This window comes from Prionailurus viverrinus, unplaced genomic scaffold (genome assembly GCF_022837055.1).
Source record: "Prionailurus viverrinus isolate Anna unplaced genomic scaffold, UM_Priviv_1.0 scaffold_92, whole genome shotgun sequence".
In the NCBI taxonomy this organism is placed as follows: domain Eukaryota; kingdom Metazoa; phylum Chordata; class Mammalia; order Carnivora; family Felidae; genus Prionailurus; species Prionailurus viverrinus.
The window spans coordinates 146,807-153,535 of record NW_025927654.1 but is presented as its reverse complement, the minus strand read 5'-3'; positions in this window follow the sequence as shown (position 1 = coordinate 153,535).

Here is a 6,729-nt window from a genome sequence, read left to right as displayed (position 1 = left end):
ACCCTAACCCTAACCCTAACCTAACCCTAACCCTAACCCTAACCCTAACCCTAACCCTAACCCTAACCCTAACCCTAACCCTAACCCTAACCCTAACCCCTAACCCTAACCCTAACCCTAACCCTAACCCTAACCCTAACCCTAACCCTAACCCTAACCCTAACCCTAACCTAACCCTAACCCTAACCCTAACCCTAACCCTAACCCTAACCCTAACCCTAACCCTAACCCTAACCCTAACCCTAACCCTAACCCTAACCCTAACCCTAACCCTAACCCTAACCCTAACCCTAACCCTAACCCTAACCCTAACCCTAACCCTAACCCTAACCCTAACCCTAACCCTAACCCTAACCCTCTAACCCTAACCCTCTAACCCTAACCCTAACCCTAACCCTAACCCTAACCCTAACCCTAACCCTAACCCCTGACCCTGACCCTGACCCTGACCCTGACCCTGACCCTAACCCTAACCCTAACCCTAACCCTAACCCTAACCCTAACCCTAACCCTAAACCCTAACCCTAACCCTAACCCTAACCCTAACCCTAACCCTAACCCTAACCCTAACCCTAACCCTAACCCTAACCCTAACCCTAACCCTAAACCCTAACCCTAACCCTAACCCTAACCCTAACCCTAACCCTAACCCTAACCCTAACCCTAACCCTAACCCTAACCCTAAACCCTAACCCTAACCCTAACCCTAACCCTAACCCTAACCCTAACCCTAACCCTAACCCTAACCCTAACCCTAACCCTAACCCTAACCCTAACCCTAACCCTAACCCTAACCCTAACCCTAACCCTAACCCTAACCCTAACCCTAACCCTAACCCTAACCCTAACCCTAACCTAACCCTAACCCTAACCCTAACCCTAACCCTAACCCTAACCCTAACCCTAACCCTAACCCTAACCCTAACCCTAACCCTAAACCCTAACCCTAACCCTAACCCTAACCCTAACCCTAACCCTAACCCTAACCCTAACCCTAACCCTAACCCTAACCCTAACCCTAACCCTAACCCTAACCCTCCACCGAAACCTAAGCCTGCCTCGACACCTAATCCTGCATTTGAGCCGCCTCCTGGCATGGGCCCTCACTTCAGCCCTCGAGGGAGATCACGAGACCGGAGTCGCTTCGGCCCTGGCGACGTCCCTGGACCGAACCCTAACCCTAGCTAAGGCTCTCTCCTCATGGGGACCCAATTCAAAGGTCGGACACATCACGCGCCTGGGGTCCAGAAGTGGTGCAGGCTGACTCGGCATGGAACTTGGAATCTCACCTTGTCGTTTCCCAGACCCGGCTGCAGCTCCAGGGAGGATTCCGGAGGCCTCCTCGACCAGGGACTTACAGATGTGTGTGGTCTTGGTACCAAAGAGGGACCCTGACCGGCACCGTCCCTTGTGCCCTCAACTCAGCCCTTCGGGGAGACCAATGCCCTGCTGTGATTTCAGCGCCTGGAACCTCCTGGGTCCTACCCCTAAACCTAAACCTAACCCGAACCGTTACCCTCCACTGCAACCTAAGCCTGCCTCGATCCCTAATCCTGCATTTGAGCCGCCTCCTGGCATGGGCCCTCACTTCAGCCCTCGAGGGAGATCACGAGACTAGAGTCGCTTCGGTCCTGGCGACGTCGCTGGACCCAACCTTAACCCTAGCTAAGGCTCTCTCCTCATGGGGACCCAATTCCAAGGTCAGACAGCATCACGCGCCTGGTGTCCAGAAGCGGTGCAGGCTGACTCCTCAAGGAACCTGGAAGCTCACCATGTCGTTTCCCAGGCCCGGCTGCAGCTCCCGAGAGGAATCCGGAGGCCTCCTCGACCAGGGGCTTATCGACGTGTGTGGCCTTGGCAGCCAAAGAGGGATCCTGACCGGCACCGTCCTTTGTGCCCGCAACTAAGCCCTTCGGGAAGAACACTGCCCTGCTGTGAGTTCTGCGTCTGGAAGCTCTTGGGACCTAAACCTAACCCTAACCCTTCCCCGAACCGTTACCCTCCACTGAAACCTAAGCCTGCCTCGTTCCCTTATCCTGCATTTCAGCCGCCTTCTGGCATGGGCCCTCACTTCAGCCCTCGAGGGAGATCACGAGACCGGAGTCGCTTCGGCCCTGGCATCGTCCCTGGACCGAACCCTAACACTAGCTAAGGCTCTCTCCGCATGGGGACCCAATTGCAAGGTCGGACAGCATCACGCGCATAGGGAACAGAAGCGGTGCAGGCTGACTCGGCAAGGAACCTGGAAGCTCACCATGTCGTTTCCCAGGCTCGGCTGCAGCTCCAGAGAGGATTCCGGAGGCCTCCTCGACCAGGGGCTTATCGCCGTGTGTGGTCTTGGCAGCCAAAGAGGGACCCTGACCGGCACCGTCCCTTGTGCCCTCAACTCAGCCCTTCGCGGAGACCACTGCCCTGCTGTGAGTTCAGCGCCTGGAGCCTCCTGGGACCTAACCCTAACCCTAACCCTACCACTAACCTGGACCCTCCACTGAAACCTAAGCCTGCCTCGACACCTAATCCTGCATTTGAGCCGCATCCTGGCATGGGCCCTCACTTCAGCCCTCGAGGGAGATCACGAGACCGGAGTCGCTTCGGCCCTGGTGACGTCCCTGGAACGAACCCTTACCCTAGCTAAGGCTCTCTCCTCATGGGGACCCAATTCCACGTTAGGACAGCATCACGCGCCTGGGCTCCAGAAGCGGTGCAGGCTGACTGGGCATGGAACTTGGAATCTCACCATGTCGTTTCCCAGGCCCGGCTGCAGCTCCTGAGAGGATTCCGGAGGCCTCCTCGACCAGGGGCTTATCGACGTGTGTGGTCTAGGCAGCCAAAGAGGGACCCTGACCGGCACCGTCCCTTGTGCCCTCAACTCAGCCCTTCGGGGAGACCACGAACCTGCTGTGAGTTCAGCGCCTGGAACCTCCTGGGACCTAACCCTAACCCTAACCCTACCCCGAACCAGGACCCTCCACCGAAACCTAAGCCTGCCTCGACACTTAATCCTGCATTTGAGCCGCATCCTGGCATGGGCCTCATTTCAGCCCTCGAGGGAGATCACGAGACCGGAGTCGCTTCGGCCCTGGCGACGTTCCTGGACCGAAACATAACCCTAGATAAGGCTCTCTCCGCATGGGGACCCAGTTCCAAGGTAGGACAGCATCACGAGCCTGGGGTCCAGAAGCGGGGCAGGCTGACTCGGCATGGAAATTGGAATCTCACCATGTCGTTTCCAGGCTCGGCTGCAGCTCCCGAGAGGATTCCGGAGGCCTCCTCGACCAGGGGCTTATCGACGTGTGTGGCCTTGGCAGCCAAAGAGGGATCCTGACCGCCACCGTCCTTTGTGCCCGCAACTAAGCCCTTTGGGAAGAACACTGCCCTGCTGTGAGTTCTGCGTCTGGAACCTCTTGGGACCTAAACCTAACCCTAACCCTTCCACGAACCGTTACCCTCCACTGAAACCTAAGCCTGCCTCGTTCCCTTATCCTGCCTTTGAGCCGCCTTCTGGCATGGGTCCTCACTTCAGCCCTCGAGGCAGATCACGAGAGCGGAGTCGCTTCGGCCCTGGCATCGTCCCTGGACCGAACCCTAACCCTAGCCAAGGCTCTCTCCTCATGGGGACCCAATTCCAAGGTCGGAAAGCATCACGCGCCTGGGGTCCAGAAGCGGTGCAGGCTGACTCGGCATGGCACATGGAATCTCACCATGTCGTTTCCCAGGCTCGGCTGCAGCTCCCGAGAGGATTCCGGAGGCCTCCTCGACCAGGGGCTTATCGAAATGTGTGGCCTTGGCAGCCAAAGAGGGATCCTGACCGGCACCGTCCCTTATGCCCTCAACTCAGCCCTTCGGGGAGACCACTGCCCGGCTGTGGGTTCGGCGCCTGGAACCTCCTGGGACCTAACCCTAACCCTAACCCTACCCCGAACCAGGACCCTCCACCGAAACCTAAGCCAGCCTTGATCCCTATTCCTGCATTTGAGCCGCCGTCTGGCATGTGCCCTCACTTCAGGCCTCGAGGGAGATCACGAGACTGGAGTCGCTTCGGCCCTGGCGACGTCCCTGGACCGAACCCTAACCCTAGCTAAGGCTCTCTCCTCATGGGGACCCAATTCCAAGGTCGGACAGCATCACGCGCCTGCTGTCCAGATGCGGTGCAGGCTGACCAGTCAACGAACCTGGAAGCTCACCATGTCGTTTCCCAGGCCCGGCTGCAGCTCCCGAGAGGATTCCGGAGGCCTCCTCGACCAGGGGCTTATCGACGTGTGTGGCCTTGGCAGCCAAAGAGGGATCCTGACCGGCACCGTCCTTTGTGCCCGCAACTAAGCCCTTCGGGAAGAACACTGCCCTGCTGTGAGTTCTGCGTCTGGAAGCTCTTGGGACCTAAACCTAACCCTAACCCTTCCCCGAACCGTTACCCTCCACTGAAACCTAAGCCTGCCTCGTTCCCTGATCCTACATTTGAGCCGCCTTCTGGCATGGGTCCTCACTCAGCCCTCGAGGCAGATCAGGAGATAGGAGTCGCTTCGGCCCTGGCATCGTCCCTGGACGGAACCCTAACCCTAGCTAAGGCTGTCTCCTCATGGGGACCCAATTCCAAGGTCGGACAGCATCACGCGCCTGGTGTCCAGAAGCGGTGCAGGCTGACTCAGCATGGAACATGGAATCTCACCATGTCGTTTCCCAGGCCCGGCTGCAGCTCCCGAGAAGATTCCGGAGGCCTCCTCGACCAGGGGCTTATCGACGTGTGTGGCCTTGAGAGCCAAAGAGGGACCGTTACCGGCACGGTCCCTTGTGCCCTCAACTCAGCCCTTCGGGGAGACCACTGCCCTGCTTTGGGATCGGCGCCTGGAACCTCCTGGGACCTAACCCTAACCCTAACCGTACCCCGAACCAGGACCCTCCACCGAAACCGAAGCCAGCCTCGATCCCTATTCCTGCATTTGAGCCGCCTTCTGGAATAGGCCCTCACTTCAGGCCTCGAGGGAGATCACGAGACCGGAGTCGCTTCGGCGCTGGCGACGTCCCTGGACCGAACCCTAACCCTAGCTAAGGCTCTCTCCTCATGGGGACCCAATTCCACGTTAGGACAGCATCACGAGCCTGGGGTCCAGAAGCGTTGCAGGCTGACTTGCCAAGGAACCTGGAAGCTCACCATGTCGTTTCCCAGGCCCGGCTGCAGCTCCCGAGAGGATTCCGGAGGCCTCCTCGACCAGGGGCTTATCGCCGTGTGTGGTCTTGGCAGCCAAAGAGGGACCCTGATCGGCACCGTCCCTTGTGCCCTCAACTCAGCCCTTCGGGGAGACCACTTCCCTGCTGTGATTTCGGCGGCTGGAACCTCCTGGGACCTAACCCTAACCCTAACCCTACGCCGAGTCGTTTCCCTCCACCGAAACCTAAGCCTGCCTCGTTCCCATATCCTGCATTTGAGCCGCCTTCTGGCATGGGCCCTGAGTTAAGCCCTCGAAGGAGATCACGAGACCGGAGTCGCTTCGGCCCTGGCTTCGTCCCTGGACCGAACCCTAACCCTAGCTAAGGCTCTCTCCTCATGGGGACCCAATTCCACGTTAGGACAGCATCACGAGCCTGGGGTCCAGAAGCGGTGCAGGCTGACTTGCCAAGGAACCTGGAAGCTCACCATGTCGTTTCCCAGGCCCGGCTGTAGCTCCTGAGAGGATTCCGGAGGCCTCCTCGACCAGGGGCTTATCGACGTATGTGGCCTTGGTAGCCAAAGAGGGAACCTGACCGGCACCTTCCTTTGTGCCCTCAACTGAGCCCTTCGGGAAGACCACTGCCCGGCTGTGGGTCCGGCGCCTGGAACCTCCTGGGACCTAACCCTAACCCTAACCGTACCCCGAACCAGGACCCAATACCGAAAACTAAGCCTGCCTCGATCCCTAATCCTGCATTTGAGCCGCCTCCTGGCATGGGCCCTCACTTCAGCTCTCGAGGGAGATCACGAGAGCGGAGTCGCTTCGGCCCTGGCGTCGTCCCTGGACCGAACCCTAACCCTAGCTAAGGCTCTCTCCTCATGGGGACCCAATTCCAAGGTCAGACAGCATCACGCGCCTGGTGTCCAGAAGCGGTGCACACAGACTCGGCAACGAACCTGGAAGCTCACCATGTCGTTTCCCAGGCCCGGCTGCAGATCCCGAGAGGATTCCGGAGGCCTCCTCGACCAGGGGCTTATCGCCGTGTGTGGTCTTGGCAGCCAAAGAGGGACCCTGACCAGCACCGTCCCTTGGGCCCTCAACTCAGGCCTTCGGAGAGACCACTGCCCTGCTGTGAGTTCAGCGCCTGGAACCCCCTGGGACCTAACCCTTACCCTAACCCTATCCCAAACCAGGACCCTCCACCGAAACCTAAGCCTGCCTCGACACCTAATCCTGCCTTTGAGCTTCCTCCTGGCATGGGCCCTCATTCAGGCCTCGAGGGAGATCACGAGACCGGAGTCGCTTCGGCCCTGGCGACGTCCCTGGACCGAACCCTAACCCTTGCTTAGGCTCTCTCCGCATGGGGACCCAATTCCAAGGTCAGACAGCATCACGAGCCTGGGGTCCAGAAGCGGGGCAGGCTGACTCGGCATGGAACTTGGAATCTCACCATGTCGTTTCCCAGGCCCGGCTGCAGCTCCCGAGAGGATTCCGGAGGCCTCCTCGACCAGGGGCTTATCGACGTGTGCGGTCTAGGCAGCCAAAGAGGGACCCTGACCGGCACCGTCCCTTGTGCCCTCAA